This window comes from Phalangium opilio, unplaced genomic scaffold, assembly GCF_054372755.1.
Source record: "Phalangium opilio isolate 3A_F unplaced genomic scaffold, DU_Popi_V2 ptg000002l_1, whole genome shotgun sequence".
NCBI classification, from domain to species: Eukaryota; Metazoa; Arthropoda; class Arachnida; order Opiliones; family Phalangiidae; genus Phalangium; species Phalangium opilio.
The window spans coordinates 13,967,583-13,987,798 of NW_028324144.1; positions in this window are offsets into that span (position 1 = coordinate 13,967,583).

The window sequence follows — 20,216 nt, forward strand, 5'->3', positions numbered from 1 at the left end:
AAAATTCAAAAATAAACTTTTCGCGCCACGGTAATCTACTTCTGTCTCCTTTTTACCAGTCTTTGAACAACACTCCTACCCCGAACCCGATTTTCATCTGTTTCTTTCATGTACATGTAAAGAACCAACAGTAGTTGGCAGAACAAAACAGAAGGTGTATAATTCTCCCCTACATTCTCTGCACTGTCATAATGGATGGCAACCAGACGAGATTCTCCTCTCCTCTCGTTTTGTTGTGAAATCATAAACGCGTGAGGAAATTTTTTTCTCGCTATAGGATAGGCGACTCCGAGGGGTCGGTCATTCACGAAATCCAACTTAAGAAATAAGAAATCAATAACAAAATCAGAAATCCGGAATGAAATCAAACTTATTTCGCTGATTTCGAAATTTTACAAAAATCCGAAATCAGTAACGAAATAACGAAATCAGAAAATCAGTAAAGAAAAAACAAAATAAAAAAATCTTTAAAAAAATCACAAAATCAGTAAAGACATCGCGAAATTCATTAAAACAATCACAAAATCCAAGAAAAAATCTCAGAATCCAACGAAATCAACAGAAAAATCTGAAAATACGAGGAAATCACAGGAAATACCTCAAAATCCGTGGAAATATAATCCGACGAAATCCGTGGGAATTTATCGAATCTTGAAATGAATCAAAATCCGACGAAATCAAACGATACACGAAGAAATCAAATTGGATTTCGAAATCCCCTACATTTTATCCAAAATATCCAACCCCTCGCTCTACTCCTTACCTCCGACGGCAGCTGACGCGATATATACACTGTTCCAGCTTCGGTGGTCAGTTCGAGCAATGCTAGGTCTCTATGTGATGTACGTTTTTGCGTACTGCCATCAGAAGAAAGCAATACTGATATTTAGGATTTTAAAACGCGATATTCTGTATAATGAAACAAAATATTTGTTCGTCGTTACATAGAGACCTATTTTTGCTTGTGCTGAAAGCCACTGCTGATAACCAATACTGGAACAAAGTATATAAGTCTATAAATCCACAGGCAAAAAACAACAAAATAAATCCTCCTCTCACAAAGACTTTAATAACTCACTCTAATACAAGAAACTTTTTCTGTTATAGTTAAAATATTGATTATTAGAATGAAATTTAAGTAATCAGTCCTATTTCTAGCTTAACAATTAAGCTTTGAGCTAATTTCAGGTTTACAAGTGGGGACCTAAACCGTCTTCCTACCTTATATCTGGGGACATTTGTGTATAAACTATTAGATTTTGAATTAGTTTCAAAGCCTATATGATTCCATCAAGTATTTCATTTTTCACACTCGATAAATTTACAAGTGGGGACCTTCACTGTCATTTCAACTGACAAGTGGGGTCTTTTAAACACACATTTTCAAATTTCATGTATATTATTACTTTATAGTTAAAATATTGATTATCAGAATGAAATTTAAGTAATCAGTCCTATTTCTAGCTTAACAATTAAGTTTTGAGCTAATTTCAGGTTTACAAGTGGGGACCTAAACCGTCTTCCTACCTTATATCTGGGGACATTTGTGTACAAATTATTAGGTTTTAAATTAGTGTCAAAGCCTATATGGTTCAATCAAGTATTTCAATTTCATTTTTCACACTCGATAAATTTACAAGTGGGGACCTTCACCGTCATTTCAACAGACAAGTGGGGTCTTTTAAACACACATTTTCTAATTTCATGTATATTTTAATTTTATAGTTTAAATATTGATTATCAGAATGAAATTTAAGTAATCAGTCCTATTTCTAGCTTAACACTTAAGTTTTGAGCTAATTTCAGGTTTACAAGTAGGGACCTAAACAGTCTTCCAACCTTATATCTGGGGACATTTGTGTATAAATTATTAGATTTTGTATTAGTGTCGAAGCCTATATGGTTCCATCAGGTATTTCAATTTCATTTTTCACACTCGATAAATTTACAAGTGGGGACCTTCACCGTCATTTGAACAGACAAGTGGGGTCTTTTAAACACACATTTTCTAATTTCAGGTATATTTAAATTTATAGTTTTAATATTGATTATTATAATGATATTTAGGTAATCGGACCTTTGAAAGGCTTAACACTTAAGTTTTGAGCTGGGACCCTATTCTCTAACTACATTTGGATCGTTCCTAATCCAAATGATTTGGATTTGGGGTCGGCTCATCCCCAAATGACACTAATCCGTATTCTGTAACTCCAAATCCCTTTTCATTTGGTTCAAACCCTATCCAAACATTTGGCAAGCCAAATGGCCGGCCAAATCGTCATTTGGATAGCTCTTTTCCCCATTTTCACCCCGTTTGCGGCCGCCATTTTTTTATGAGGGGAAAAAATTTGAGAGTGGGTTCTTTTTCGTGGTCATTTTCATATTTTTTGAGGATTTGTTTATGGATGGATTTTAAATATAATATAAAGTAGGTTTCAAGCTTTAATATAAGCCTAATATCATAATTTTCCACCTTTTTATTGTCCCACAATCTATTTCTAAACTTGGCCCTTTTTTTAAGGCGGTGAAAGTGCGCTAAGCCTTGGCTTACGTTAATTTTTGCCATTTAAATGTTTGCCTCTCGTTGCCCGTTTTTTTTTTTTTTTTTTGTTCCAGGTTTATTTATTTATTTAAGGGCTAGGGCTTAGTAGCCTTACAGCTCCAAAACACGCTTAAAAAGATAATTGATAATAGTACTTCTTTTTTTTTTTTTTTAAATTTCATATTTACAAAATATCACAAGGATTGACAAGATTTATCACTAGGTTGCTTATAATAGGAATTTCTAACACTGAAATTTTAAAAATAATTTTACAAGTTTAAATGAATACGTAGTTTTCTCTTAAAAATATTAATAGAACGAACAGACAAAAAAAAAATTTTGAATTTCGTTCCCTCGAAGACACCCCCTTTAACGGGGAGGAGGCTTTTTCTTTATCGTCTTCCCCGAAAACAGCTGTAGAGAGAAATGTTATTTACTAAAAATGTATGCGGTCAGTGTGTTGTTTTTGCATTTTAATGTTTCTAATCGTGGTGCGCGTCGAGGTTTACGAATCCAACGTGTGTTGCGAAATGAAAATCAAGGGTGGATACTATATGATCTATGCTTTAAAAGGAATTTGACGGCGACATGCAGCCAAGCAAAACGGTATTAGGCCTTGCCAAAAGTTGACAGCTATAGTAAGCCTTCATCAGATTATCACATGTCATATGATATAAGAAATTGACCCTCGAATATCCTGTGACTAGGAGATGGTTATAAAGTTACCAACTCTCGATTTTGGAGGTAGATACTGTCTAGTGACACTTAAAGTAACGATTTAATCTTAGAAACAGACTACCATCATAAGCCCAATATCGTAAATTAACCTATGTTGATATCAAAGCTTAACTCAATGAATCTTCAATATCAACATCAAAAATTATCTACTGAAAGAGATATCTACTTATATTCCATTCAAATTTCTCGCAACATTTCAAATTAACGAATAGAAATGTGCAAATGAAGTTCAAACCGATTAATCGGGCAAATTGCTATATTGGTCACCATTACCGATCACAGATAGATTTGCGTCCTTCAGTAGTGTTTATTATGCTTGTAAAATGGTAAGCGAAATCTGTGATTAAAGTTTAAAATAGACATGAGCAAAATGTGCTTCAAGTCATATCAACTCGATTACCGAATATCTAAATTTGACCAAAATTAACAAAATATTCTCTTCATGATTAAAAATCTTGTTTGAAGCAGCAAGCCATCTAATCCTTATTTACCTTCTTTTGGAAAAAAATAGGTTGATACCTCTTTCAGTAGATGATTCATTGATATTTCAGTTTCATTGAGTTTAAAAAAAATTGCTTCCACCATTGGTTAATTTACAATATTGACCAATCGACAATCACAAATTTTACTAACTAAATTAAAAAAAAAACGGTTCAAAACTTTATTAGTTTTGAAACGAGTTAAATTCTAATATTAAACATATGTACTAGTTAATTCCTCGTAGGTAATTAATTTATTGCCTTAGTGAAATTAATTTTGAATTTTATATACACAAAATAAATGTTTACTTGTAAAATTTAAATGTAAAATGTGTGCATTATTTCCCAATTAATAAAAGATATCCACCTATTTTTCATTCAAATTAATTTCCCACTTAATATTAATTAGGCCTAATAAGCTTAAACTATCAAATTAATTTCCCACTTAATATTAATTAGGCCTAATAAGCTTAAACTATCAAATTAAGAGGTTTCTTAATTGTACAAAATTATTACAATCTAACATGCAAAAATCCAAGGCTTAAAAACATTTTACTTTTATATTAAACGCTGCAAAAGAATTGACCAATAAACGCTAAGTAAAATTACGTAATGAAAGAGGAAGTGACGTACATTTGGTTTGGATAAAGGTTTGGCGGGAGATCCAAATGTCGATTTGGATTTGGGTTAGAGAGAGAATACGGTTTTAAGCGCCCTATCCAAATGGAGCCGATCCAAACGTTTAGATTTGGATCATCGTCCAAATGATTTAGATTTTTAGAGAATAGGCTCCCAGATTTCAGGTTTACAAGTGGGGACCTAAACAGTCTTCCAACCTTATATCTGGGGACATTTGTGTATAAATTATTAGGTTTTAAATTAGTGTCAAAGCCTATATATTTCCATCAGGTATTTCAATTTCATTTTTCACACTCGATAAATTTACAAGTGGGGACCTTCACCGTCATTTCAACAGACAAGTGGGGTCTTTTAAACACACATTTTCTAATTTCATGTATATTTTAATTTTATAGTTTAAATATTGATTATCAGAATGAAATTTAAGTAATCAGTCCTATTTCTAGCTTAACACTTAAGTTTTGAGCTAATTTCAGGTTTACAAGTGGGGACCTAAACAGTCTTCCAACCTTATATCTGGGGACATTTGTGTATAAATTATTAGGTTTTAAATTAGTGTCAAAGCCTATATATTTCCATCAGGTATTTCAATTTCATTTTTCACACTCGATAAATTTACAAGTGGGGACCTTCACAGTCATTTCAACAGACAAGTTGGGTCTTTTAAACACACATTTTCTAATTTCATGTATATTTTAATTTTATAGTTTAAATATTGATTATTATAATGATATTTAGGTAATCGGACCTTTGAAAGGCTTAACACTTAAATTTTGAGCTGATTTCAGGTTTACAAGTGGGGACCTAAACAGTCTTCCAACCTTATATCTGGGGACATTTGTGTATAAATTATTAGGTTTTAAATTAGTGTCAAAGCCTATATATTTCCATCAGGTATTTCAATTTCATTTTTCACACTCGATAAATTTACAAGTGGGGACCTTCACCGTCATTTCAACAGACAAGTGGGGTCTTTTAAACACACATTTTCTAATTTCATGTATATTTTAATTTTATAGTTTAAATATTGATTATCAGAATGAAATTTAAGTAATCAGTCCTATTTCTAGCTTAACACTTAAGTTTTGAGCTAATTTCAGGTTTACAAGTGGGGACCTAAACCGTCTTCCTACCATATATCTGGGGACATTTGTGTATAAACTTTTAGATTTTGAATTAGTGTCAAAGCCTATATGGTTACATCAAGTATTTCAAGATAATTTTTCACACTCGATAAATTTACAAGTGGGGACCTTGGCTGTCATTTCAACAGACAAGTGGGGTCTTTTATACACACATTTTCTAAATACATGTATATTATACTTTTGTAATTAAAATGTAGATTATTATGATGAAATTTTAGAAATAGGATCTTTACGGTTCCTTCAAATATTTGAAGATATTTTTTTAAACTAGAAAATTTTACAAGTGGGGACCTTCGCTGTCATTTCAACGGACAAGTGGGGTCGTTAATATACATGTTTTCAAGATTCATTTTAATTCACTTTTTTTTAATTAAAATATTGATAATTATGATGAAATTTACATTATATGTAACGTTAGTCCCATTTTAAAATGTGGGGAACTTGGCCATCTTTTTAATGTACATCTGGGGACATACAGTTTTTTAAATCGAGTTAATGTTTTAAACGAAGTTAATTTAATGACGCCTAAAGAATTAGGAAAAGTAGTTTTCGTACGTCAAGTGTAATTAAATTATGAAAAAATCACCGTTCGGTCTGTGAGATACAAGATTTTATATTGTTATCGCAGAATAATGTATATTTTGTATTTCTAAAGTAGCGACATCTATCTGTGCTTATTGTAATGAAAACCCATTTTTGAGCCCCCACATGTACGCCGAAGAGACCATATGGTCCTCATTTCGTACAACTGGGTACCCGGGTGTGTGAAAACCTCTGGCGACATCTCTCGGATATGTGTTAATTTCCATGGTCCCCACTTGTAATGTGAAAAGACCAAGTACCTTACAAGTGGGGACTTTTTTAAAAAAATTAATTTGGGCTCTAATTAGTCTAATTATATCATTTATCTAATTACTTACATGTGAGGACTTTAAAATGTCCCCACATGTAAGTCGGGTCCCCACTATGTGGGTGAAAAGATTGTCAGAATCCCCACTTGTCAATCGTATACAGACGCACATAAGCTAGGCTCGTACTTGTTCATCGCCTTCGATTATTTCACTAATATTAGCATTATCATTTTGTACATTATTGGGTTCCTCATTAATAGATATGCCTACGCTTACGGTACTTTCAATAGAGCTTTTATTTAATGCGTCATCTTTCGCAGAATCATGGCCAACTGGCCTCGCGGTAGGACCAACATTGGGTGTGCTAGAACCTGTTCCCGAAACAGCCTTTTTTTCAGCTGCTAACACTCTTCTCCTTTCATTTTCTCGTTTCCTAAATTCAGGATCTGACCTTTTTGCCCTCATTCTTTCCCTTGCTTTACGTTTCCTGATTTCCTCTTTACTTAAATTATTATCCTCCTCCATTTTATTATTCAGTTAAATACTCACAAAATCCGCAAAAGCAATCCCCTTGCAAGACTCTATAACGTTTGAAATATTATTTTCCGAAGAAAGTTAATACAGAAGATTGAATTATGAAATTCAAATAGAGAATGATAAAAGTGCGTAAAAAAGGTCTTTCACAAATAGGGGGCGTATAAAATAAACAGCATTTTTTATATTTAAAAAATATTCTTAGATTGTCAAATACTTTTTTCGCCGTTGAATTTTTTTTAACACCAGCTTGTAATCTAACTGGGAGTAAGATGAAAGGAGTAGAAGCTTACCTGTCTTAGGAAATATGAAATTTTATCTTAACAGTTCGTTAAATCATAAGTTTATAACGAAAAAACGCGGAAGGGGAAAACGAGCAGACAACAGCGATTTTTGGGGGTAGAAGGTTAAGAGCGCCATCTGTCGTCCGTGCCAAAGTTGAACTTCCACTCGAAACGCAATGAGAAAGTGGATAAAATAATGCCATCAGCTATTTAACTGCGTCGATATAATTAACGACTTGACCCATGACATGCCCTTAACACCGGCTTCTATGAATCCTATTTATTCTTGGATACTAGGAAACTTGGTAGACGTAACAGTCTGTACCAAGTACCAGAGCATCCTTCAATAAACGTCTGGCAACATTGTCGTACGCATGGTACAACTAAAAAATAGGATGTGTATTTATCTTTCGACTCACTCCAAGTCGTGAAGCCCTCATTACAGAGGATTTGAAACATTACCATAATTCATAGTGTCTCGAATCTCTACGTTCCTGTCCATTATGAACAGTGCTGAGAGAATGATACATCAGAAAGAGCCACTCAAATCGAATTGCCGAAAATATTATCCATATTTTCATTTCATATAACAAAGAAAATAAATTATTATGGTTTTGAGAGGAGCTTCCCATTTTGGTTGTTATTTTCAAAAATATATCGCAATGCACGGGCCTTGAAAGATATAGGAGGCAATGTAGGAAATATAACGCAATGCACGGGCTTTGATAGATATAGGAGGCAATGATTTAACGACTTCGGTACTTGGGTTTATCTTTAATATTTAAATAAATAAAATTATTTTTAATTATTTTAATCGCCAGTAAATAACTTTAAAAATAGTTTAATCGTTTAAAATAAAGTTGTTCCTATTATCTTTCGAAACTTTGCTAATATTGACGTTTAAAGTGAAGGGTACCCCTCTTGCCCGCTTTTTTCAAATTTTGGGGTATATATACGATCCGTTTCCATTATAATATTAGATAAAAACGCATTCGCGTGAACCTTTGGTGGAAGCCCTGCCATTGGGAGGCTAGACGTTTCTCGTAACCCTAGCTGATCGCCGCGTATATCTTAAAACCAAATAATAGATAAAAACGCATTCGCGTGAACCGATGGTGGAAGCCCTGCCATTGGGAGGCTAGACGTTTCTCGTAACCCTAGCCGCTCGCCGCGTATATCTTGAAACCAAACGATGACGGTGGAAAAGAAGCCAGAATGTACTGACCGGCGTCCATGTGGAATGGACAAAAGACCTGAAGATGGTGGTGCATAGAAGCTGGTGTCAATGTGGAATTGACGAAGAACAGAAGATGGTGGTGCATAGAAGCTGGAGTCAAGGTGAAATTGACGAAGAACAGAAGTTGGTGGTGCTTGGAAGCAAGCAAGTACAGACTAGTGTCCATGTGGGACGGACAAAGACTAGCAGATTGTGGTCCTTTGAAGCCAATTAGTAAAGACTGGTGTTGGTAGATGAATGGCCAAATTTCCGTGAACCGCGAACGCGTTCCGGAAATCGGGTATTTGTTTGCTCCGATTTGTAAACTGCGAACGCGGTCACGTGGGGTCTGACAGACAGACAGACACACACACAGACAGACACACAGACAGACACGGCCGGTGTAATACCTCTCAGTGACATACGTCACTCGGAGAGGTAAAAATTTCCGGGTAAATTTCACCTTCATAAATTTTCTTAAACACTATAATTTGGTACTCGTGTTCTAAAATATTTTGAAAAGCTGAAATCTGTTCAATCCTAACGGATCCTACGGATAAGTTAGCTTCATATTAAAGTTTTAGGGCCTCTTCCCTCTGTAGTGGTCTGTCAGATGCCTGTATTCTACGGTACCGGTTATAGTCGAAACCAGATCTGTCTAGTTTTTTAACCGATGGTATTTAAGGGGATATTAAAAATATTATAGCACATAACTGCACTCAGTTATTACCTTTTAAACATCTCTTCATTTATTTACAATCAATAGGTAATCTCGTTCATGCATGTCTTTGAAATCCATTGCCGCCAGAGCTTTAGTACTAATATTGCGGTAAAAACTCGTGCAGTAGTGCATCTACACGACATGATGGAAGTAATTTGGGGACGTTCAGAAATGTTTCTGTAGTAATTGCATAAAAAAACCTTTATAATAAGTATAGTGAAGAATTCTGTACGGGTAATACCGGGTGGCATACTAAAAGCGATCGTAGATCTTTTACATTTAGAGACAGAGAAGTGGTAAATCATAAGCTATTGTATCTTTTTTACATTAAATATTTCTATAAATTTTTTTGAATCGGGCCGGAAAATAAACTTAGGTAGGACACGGTGTTTTGTACATTTTTAATAATCCTATTGTAAATCTGAATGGTACAAGTACGAAAATAAATAATAAGTATTGTAAATTGTAATATAATAAACTTGAATTCTCAGTCAGATACATTGTATTCCTTTCTATAGAAAAGGGTTACATTCCTATAACGAAAGGGTATTACATCTGGCATTCTCAACGAAAGGGTATTACATCTGGCATTCTCAACGAAAGGGTTTTACATCTTGCATTCCTAGCGAAAGGGTATAACATCTTGCATTCCTAGCGAAAGGGTTTTACATCTTGCATTCTTGAGGCCCTATATGCGTTACTAAATGTTACTGGCTGCATATGTAGAAGAAAATTTTTTCCGTGTAAATTTCACCTTATCTTTCTTAAAATTGTTTTCAGCGCTAAACACTACAATTAGGTACTCGGGTTCTAAGATATTTTGAAAAGCTGAAATCTGTTCAAGAACGGATCCTACGGGTAAGTTAGCTTCATAGTAAAGTTTTAGGGCTTCTTCCCTCTGTAGGGGTCTGTCAGATGCCTGTATTCTACGGTTTCGGTTATAGTCGAAACCAGATCTGTCTAGTTTTTGTTGTTTTAAATAGGTTAAGTCTGCCACCATTTTCCCACACACCATGCTTCGATGTACGCAAAGACCGTCATCGTTTAAAATTGGCACAAAAAAGTCCTTCCGTTTTTCAAGTAATGTTCTAATGATAACATCGTTCTATTTCAGACTGATTTTTTACCAGATTTTGGAATTTCAGTTTTTAAAGAAATTACATCAATTCTAATGTCACCGTCTAAAATGAAATTACGATTTTATTGACTAAATTGGCTTATAGCAGCAAAAAGCCAATCAGTTCTCAGTTCATTCAAGGAAATAAATCTTAAATTTATGGCGTTTTCCAGCTGATCACTTCTAACACAAAAAATTACTCTGTTGTAGTCTCTACCCGAGTTGATAATAGTCTCAATTATTGATTGAAATATGATTTTCAATTTTTCAAATAGTTCTGTTACGCATATTTTATCGAGGTTTTTAAAGACAATTTTGTATTCTTAAGATAAACAATTAAATTTCCTACATTTACTTTAACTAATTCATAAAAGTTTTCTGGTCTAAAAATAGAAAGGTCAAGTGGTTCATCTTCAGACATTTTACTGCTTCAATGTAACCTTCTTCAAAATGCACTATATTAATTCCACGACTTCCGGTATATCAATGGCCTTCAAATCCAGTTGTTTATCGCGCGATTGGCCCCTGTATTTCGTTATCAGACATCCCTTTTCATTTATTTTTTCGATCTCCACCATACCAGGCAAGCAGGCATTTTGCGGTAATTAATTTAGAGATGCTAACTTTCAAGCTTTAATTAACTCGTCTGAGGTTTCTCTGAGAAGCTTAACTCCCATTTCTTCTGATTGACTAAATTGAAGGTGAAGAGTTTCCCATGGATTACTGCAAGAGCTTTGAGCCTAAATAACATAAAAAATGCGGTATTAAGAAAGAGTACCAAAAATATTTAAATATGCCTATATATTTTTTATTACCAATAATGAATGGAGGGGAGTTGGAATGGCTAAGGTCAAATCATAATAGGCGTGAAATGATCTTGGAAACATCTGGCGTGGCATATTTTATGTTAGCGACGTCATAGACTGACGAAATTCGATTATTTCCCGCTTAAATATTTTCATTGGCTACCATAAAAGTGAAAATTCTTCTGCTAACTCCACCCTCTATCCGCTTGGTCCCTAGTTTGAAACGACTAGACATTTACCGCCTTCAGGAGCTGGCTAAGCAGACGATGGGGAGGAGCTACACTTTTAAAAAAAATAAGGCCTCGCCATATGATTCCACCATCAAGGGAACACCGGGAGCCCCTTTATAACTTACCATTTTGAAGAAATTAATAATTTTCGCAGAGAGATTAAGCGAAAGCAATGAGGATATTTTGTAGTTTGTGGGGCGGTATTTATATTGTTTCAGGCTTCTTAAAGGGAGTGTGAAAGGTAATTTATGTGGTTTATCATGCCTACCACTTTTGCTCGTGAAAGCAGGGGAACATTGGCGCGAAATACTTTGACGAATAGAGAAATAAAACTTAACAACTATGCCTTTAAATAAAATTAAAATTTCTTGGAATTCAAGCCTTGGAAACAATGACGTTTTAGTTAATTTAAAGTTCTAGCATAAAAAGGATTTTTCTTGGAATTATTACTCAACGAAATCTAATGAGTCTTATATATGCTTTACTATACTACTACCTTTGCCAAAAAATCTAAAATCCCCTCCGTCATTTATTGTATAGAAAGTAGTTATTGGAAATATAGATCTCCTATAGTTTTACACGCATAGACCACAGGTAAAGTAAGATCGATTGGTAGCGTACTGTCTGATAAATATGGAGTTCGACGGATCCTGGTTCGATTCCGGGTATCGGTAGGTAACTTTTCAATCGATCAAATGTTACTTTTGGCAAATATTTTTTATCAAATTAGCCGTTGGTATTTAAGTGGATATTAAAAATATTATGGCACATACAGCATTCAGTTATTACCATTTAAACATCTCTTCATTTATTTACAATCAATGGGGAATCTCGTTCATCCATGTCTTTGAAATCCATTGCCGCTAGAGCTTTAGTAGTAACAATGAATTTGGCAAACCTTCAACGACATTAAGAAATGAGCTCCACGCCATCTTTGGGGAATATGTGAACGTGTATTTTGGAAAGCGGCAATTGGTGAGCGAGAGAACCTAGGCGAAGAAGATTTGTATCCCGAAGAAATCCCAATTTGGCTTTGGAACATAGAATCTGAAATAGAATTCGAAGTAGACAATCGCTTAACTTTTGCTCAATTTCAAGCTACGCAGAGGAACAGAGTTTTTTTCTTATTGGATGGATACCATCACGTAGAATATGACTACATCTCAAAAACATGGAAAAAAGATGAAAGGAAAAGCCAAAGAAGAGTCTGTAGAGACTGTATCGTTTTTTTTTAGTAATATGGACGAGCCCAATACCAAATATATTGGGCATAAAAAAGAAGTAATTTGGGACGTTCAGAAATGTTTCAATAGCAATTGCATAAAAAACCTTCAATTAATATGTTTAGTGAGGAATTTTGTACGCGTAATACCGGCTGGCTTTCTAAAAGCAATCGTAGATCTTTTACATTTAGAGACAAGAGAAGATAACTCATTCTAAAGTAGCTATTGTATCTTTTTTACATTAAATATTTCTATTAATTTTTTTGAATCGGACAGGAAAATTAACTTAGGTAGAACACGGTGTTTTGTATATTTCTAATAATATTCTTGTAAATCTGAACGGTACAAATACGAAAATAAATAATAAGTATTGTAAATTGTAATATAATAAACTGGAATTCTCATCTAGAGAGAAGGGTTATCCATCTTGCATTCCAAGCGAAAGGGTTTTACAGCTACCATTTTTAGTTAATAGTAAGGCATGACTTGTTTCTTAAGAAAATGGTTGGATTTTCTATTATTTGAGACACCTATTTAGATGAAGCTCTATATGCATTGCTAATTTAACTGAGGAGAGATCTTATTTTAGTGGCTAACACCCTGCCACGTTCATAACTTATAACGAAAGTTCAATTATAGAATATTTTCCTTGAAATTTATTTAAATGTATATGCACTTTTCAAAAACTAGGCACACCAAAAACTATTTTAAATAAAGCAAATAATGTTACCTTTCAATGTGAATATGTGCATTCCTTGTGTTGACGATCACAAAAACAACCGCGGGTTTTTAATTACGCCAAAATACAAGGCTTTATTTTTGGAAATTTTTCTATTGAAATTTTATCTAGCTTGTAAGACCTCTAAATGACCGTCTTTAACTGATTTCTAAGATACTTTCGATTCCAATAAGTACTTGTAACAATGAAATCACGCGCTATAAACGTTTTAGTACACAATTTGTAATTGGTTAGTTTTTGAACCTACTACCTCGGATGGTTAAGTGAGCCAATAAGCTTGCACTTATTTATACAAACGTATGTTTCGATTTATATTCCATATAGCTGTCTTGTAATCTATATCTATATAAATCAAAGTCCTGACTGACTGACTGACTGACTGATAATCAACGCCCAGCCCAAACCGCTTGCCCTAGAAGGCTGAAAATTTGCAGGAACGTTACTCATATATAGGCGCGTACTAAGAAAGGTTTTTTCCAATCCGCTGCCATCTTAAAAAATGGCACCCAGAAATGTAAAGAATCTTTTCTATGCAACAACGTCCGCGTGTTTCAACCGATTTCGCAAATATTTAGTACACTGCTTTCCTTTAACCTATAGACAGGCTGAATGGTCTTTTGGGTCCGATTTGTTTGCCATCTTTTTAAATGGCGGCCAGAATTTTAAAAAAACCTTCTTTATGGAATAATGTCCGCGTGAAAAGTAATAAAAAAAATGTTCCGACGGGCTGACGGGCAACGCCGAGTGCCTTCGCTTTTAGGGTGCTACAAAAAAATTGGTCATCAGTAAAATCTGCCCATTCTTAGTATCATTTTGATGGAAGTTCTTATTATACGCGAGCGACGCCGCGGGTAACAGCTAGTATTCAATAAGAAAAGGACGTGACTTTGTAAATATTGCTTTCATTTTTTGCCATTATAAAATGCTTACGCGTCGACCCTCAAAAAATAAAGTAACTTTATCACTAGAAGTGTGTAACAAATAGTCCCAGTACAACAATAAAAACGTTTTCCATCATCTAAAATATTAGAGTAAAACTTTGGCTGCGTTCAGTAACCGTCATCGAAAACATCGATGACTAAAAGATGACATCGATGTCTTACTGAACGGTTTTTCGCGTCTTTGGGCGTGACGTCAGATGCCCATCAGAAAAATCAGCTGCGAGAGGTTTTTTTTGATGAGTATCGGATTCTTGACGTAAATTTCGTCATTTTGCGTCGTGACAAAAAAATTGGAATGCAATTTTAAATAATGTAAAATTGACAAATATTATCTATCTAAAAAAAGGATTATGACAGAATTTTAAGGGGTAGTCGTTTTGATTTAATTGATAAATTAAAGTACAATATCTTAGTAAATAGTTCGGTTTTATTATTTAAGCCTCTGCCATAACGTTATCATAATATCGTTGCCATTTTGAAAAGCAACGATTTCACAAAACTGTGCTGATCAACAACTGCAACGTCATCATGACGTCAAAAGAACACCTATTTCACTTTACCAAACATCGATGTTTTTCCTGATGAATGTTACTGAACGCAGCCCTTAGGTAAAAATGACGTCATTCGTCGAACATTTTTAATATAACAGCATTCATTGGTTGAATTATATATGACGTCATTCGTATTACTTTTCATTAGATCACCTAAACTTTGAAGAAAAACTAGGAACTCAACGTCAAAATGGTCATTTTCTTCACCGCTTTAAAATGAACCAAGTTCACAAAATTTCGGAGAAAATAGAAGTTTCGATTGGCAATGTCTCGACCCTAAAGGTATATTTTAGACGTACTGACACTTGCGTACAAATGTCATTAAAGAAACACGTTCGGTCTAATATTTGGTAGTTTTCAAATGAAATCTACGCCTTTTTTAAAGGAAACTCGCCGAGGTTTTCCGTCTGGCTACATCCAACTACTACCAATTTAGAGCATAATGCTTCGTAAACCGCAAAGGAAGAGGGGTCGGAAGTTTTGGAAAAAGTGTACGGGATTACGAAATCCAACTTGATTTCATCGGATTTCGTTTGATTTCGTCGGATTTTGTTTGATTTAAGAATTCGATAAAATCCAATGGATTTCATCGAATTTTGAGATTTTTCCCGTGATTTCGTCGGATTTTGTTTGATTTCAGAATTCGATAAAATCCAATGGATTTCATCGAATTTTGAGATTTTTCCCGTGATTTCGTCGGATTTTGCTATTTTTACCGTGATTTCGACGGATTTTGCGATATTTCCCTTGATTTCTTTGGATTTTGAGGTTTTTCCCGTGATTTCCTCGGATTTTGAGATTTCTTTTGATTTTGGATTTCGTTAATTTTGTAATGGATTTCACGATTGCCTTACTTATTTTGTGATTTCGCTTCTGATTTTGTGATTTCTTTGTTATTTCGTGATTTCTTTGTTGATTTCGTGATTTATTTATTGATTTTGTGATTTCGTTGCTGATTTCGGATTTTTCATGGAATTTCGAAATCAGCATTGATTTCGGATTTCTTAAATTGGACTTCGCGGGTAGCGTACGGGATTTCATGAATAACCGACCCCTCGGCAAAGGCCCTATATTTGACATTAGAAAATACACGACAGCTCTGACGACAGGAAGTCGAGAAAAATACAACATTTTGCACGCTACAAGCGGGGGCATTTCCTTTAACCAATCTAGTTGGGAATATTTGAAGAATATTAAAGCCCTCATAGACCTAGTGTTACACGAAAAAACAAGAGCCGTTGAAATATGAGATAAGCGATTCTGAAAAACGTAACGGAAATCTTATTGGAGATGACCAAATGCTGTGAGAATAGCTCTTGCCAAAACAAAATGGCCCACGATATTATTTGCGAGTCCGAAGAAACAGACTGGAATGAAAGGGTCGAAAAAAACCAAGTGAAAGCTTTAAATGTAATTAACTACGATAATGTCATTGAAAAGTTTCGAAAAGATTTTGGTACTAATCTACCTATTGATGAACCATTTCTTTACAACTACATTATAAACGATGTCAATGATTTAAAAACTATACTAATATATATTTGAAGGCATTGAATAAAACGTATTATCGCCAGTTCGTGTTGTTGAATAAATAATTCCTATTACTGATTAGTCACACGTAAGGGATGTGAACAGAAAGGTTAATGTTTGTTGTTACCGAGGGAAAAAGATCTCTTTAATTCTTCAAAAGTAGTCTCAGAATAAAAAACTAAAGGGAATATACCCTGAACCTTTCAGGTACGAAACTAGCGCCGTGCTCGGGGTTAAGATGGGGGAATGAATTCGCGAAAATTCCCCGCGTCGGCGACCAGTTCAAACCATAGAAATATGCTAATTTTTAGTTCCCACGCTCATAATTATGCCTCTAGCTAGGTAAACAGTGCGGGGCCCTATACTAATCAGCAGAAGTCCATTAAAAGGCCTCGAAAGTAACCAATTACAATAGCTGGTATAGCGTACTTCTCTCCTTTTAACTCCATGGATGGGGGTTATTTTTCCCCCTTTCCTAACACTGTTAGAAGTCTTTCTTCACGTGAGCGGGGCGTGACTTCTTCAGCCCATGAACGCTGGATGTCTAAAGGGTCCGGAAAACGGGGTTGATCCCACTATATATCACGTTTGCTTTATAAATAAATAAAAAAGGAACGGCCACGGTCGTTAAATAATATTTTTTTTTTCAATTAAAATTTAGGCGCCGTGTCAGGCCGGGCTTTTTGTATATTTTTCAAAATTCCGGGCCGAACTTGATTCTCCTTTAATCCAAAATTCAAATGAAAGATAATTTAAATGAGTATAAGCAGAAGTGAGATGAGACCAGAAGTACTGAGCTAACCAAATTCTTCACTCGGCGAAAATGAATTTTCTTGATAACACAAGAACGGTTGGGCCTCTAGTAGCGGTATCTGAATTTTCCCTCCAAAACGTGAGACGCTCGCGGTGGTAGACGGCCGAACTAGATTCAAGGAGCCGCGTCCGTGTTCGGCCGCTTTAGGTTGAGGGGAAGGGGGTAGGAAATGTTTTTGGAACTCGACCAATTTTTTTCTCTCTAGTTTTAGCGCGTGGGAAGCGGCATAAAATCCTCAAATTTGTTCACTAGTGCCAGGATCTATACTATCAATGCTAGAGCCCTTCACTTCTAGTCTCATCTCACTTCTGGTATAAGCTTCTAAGAACAAATGTGACGAACAATTATCAAAAGAAACGAATAATACACGACGCTAAAGCAAATATGAATTCAATTCATTGATGTTTTGTAAAAAAAATATATAAAAATGGCAACTGCACTACGCGTAATGGGCCAGGCCTGTTCAATTCATGCAATATGCCGGACTTGGATAAGGCCGGGCCGGAAAACCAACTATATACTCGGGCCCGGGCCGTGTTGCGGACTTTTTTAAATGCTGAATTCCGGGCCGGGCTCAGATCGGGCCTGAAAAATTCGGCCCGTGTATTCTGTGCGTCATTTTGCTGAAAATATCTTTTCTGGATCCTATTTCTCATCAAAATTCTTTGCTGATTTCAATTGTGTATTAATTTCAAAATATTTCACGAGACTTTTGGGCACTTAATGAAAGGTGCGTAGTAATTGAATTACCACAAGAAAATAACTCTCAAAGATACGCCACTTAACTAACCTCCAGTGTCGTTACATTTACAGGAGTCTCTTGGGCGTACCTTCAATTTTAATTAAATTTCAAATCCACGATAACATTTAAGATTTGAAAATGTAAATTGTACCTGTATTTAAAATATCGATTATTTCCCAGAAATTCCATTTCGTTCAGCGGCATTTTGGACTGAGCAGAAAATCCTAATGTCCTATACCTTCAAAGGCTGTAAAGAGTCGCTGATAGATTTCCCATTTTTCATAAGTAAAAACGCAAATTTATAAGATTTGTTCCATCCATAAGTATGACACTTCCTATACCTCGTAATGAGCTAGTTCGAGAACGACGGAAGCGAGAATTGCCTGACTACACGCGGTTTTGCAGTCCATCTTAATATTTAGTCTGGACTAAGCCTTTGGCTGCGCCTCACCAGGCGTCGGTTTACGAGAATCTACGACGTTTTACCGATGTCACTTCCATGACAAGCTCTCAGTAACCAGTTACAAAATTATGGAACGTATCTAATGAACTTATGGAACGTATCTTATGAACTTATGGAACGTATCTTATGAGCTTATGGAACGTATCTCATGAACTTATGGAACGTATCTCATGAACTTATGGAGCGTATCTTATGAACTTATGGAACGTATCTTATGAACTTATGGAACGTATCTTATGAACTTATGGAACGTATCTTATGAACTTATGGAACGTATCTTATGAACTTATGGAACGTATCTTATGAACTTATGGAACGGATCTCATGATATTATGGAACGTATCTCATGAACTTATGGAACGTACCTTATGAACTTATGGAACGTATCTTATGAACTTATGGAACGTATCTTATGAACTTATGGAACGTACCTTATGAACTTATGGAACGTATCTTATGAACTTATGGAACGTATCTTATGAACTTATGGAACGTATCTTATGAACTTATGGAACGTATCTTATGAACTTATGGAACGTATCTTATGAACTTATGGAACGTATCTTATGAACTTATGGAACGTACCTTATGAACTTATGGAACGTATCTTATGAACTTATGGAACGTATCTTATGAACTTATGGAACGTACCTTATGAACTTATGGAACGTATCTTATGAGCTTATGGAACGTATCTTATGAACTTATGGAACGTACCTTATGAACTTATGGAACGTATCTTATGAACTTATGGAACGTACCTTATGAACTTATGGAACGTATCTTATGAACTTATGGAACGTATCTTATGAACTTATGGAACGTATCTTATGAACTTATGGAAAGTATCTTATGAATTTATGGAACGTATCTTATGAACTTATGGAAAAGCGTTGTTAAATCGGAAGTTGTTGTCCGTTCTTGCAGACAACAACAAGAAGCGTCCACGGACTGTCCAAGCTCAAACATTAATACAAATAAATCCTCTTTGTTTCTGTTACGTAACGCAAATTATAATAACAGCCACGCAAAGTGTGTCTGCCGGAAAGTAATGAGTACCCTAGTTTTGATTAGTTACTGTGTGAGTGACTAGGGTTACGCAATATTCAAGTGATAGGTGATGAATAGTGGAATTTATTCAAGTCAAGGTTCGATGTAACTAAGTGCGAAAGACACGGGAGGTCAGACTTTTCCTTCCATCTCGCTTTTTGGCGCATGCGCTGCAGTCTTTTTGTATCATGAAAGTGCATGCTCAGAGACGATTGGCGATGTATCAATGAACCATTCAACCCCATGTACGTCCCGATACCCAAGGTTGCCCTTTTTACATCGAAAAGGTATATTACGTGACACATAATTATTAACCCACCGTGCGTAAAAGTTTAACCTTATGCAAAATTTGGAATTTTAATTGATGGAGAAAAATAAACAAGCCTGGTACTTGAACCATAACAATCGAAGAGAATCGTAACAATTGTAAACTTGCCTTTGAAAGGTTAGAATCGTGTATATCATCATAAGTAATATTTTGTAATTATCTCTCAGGATTTGAGTAATCCGCCATTATCACCGTGTTGACCGCGCTTGTCGTTAGCGGTTCACGGGTAGTTGAGCGGTTTTCAAAAGAGCGTTTTGAAATAAAGCGGTTCCCGAAGCAGCGGTTGTCAAAACCGCTTGGAAGCAAAACAGCGGGTGCTGTTTCCGCGTTTCTCAATACAGCGCTATTTCCCAAAACAGCGGTTGCTGTTTCCGCGTTTCTCAGTGGTTGCGTTTTGGAAAAGGGATATGTTTAAAAAATATACTATTTTGGGGTCTGAACGATAGTCGTTATGGACGAACAAACATCAAATAGTTCTCCCATAACTTCCAGTTATCTCGTCTCATAACCTAACCTAACCTAACCTAACCTGA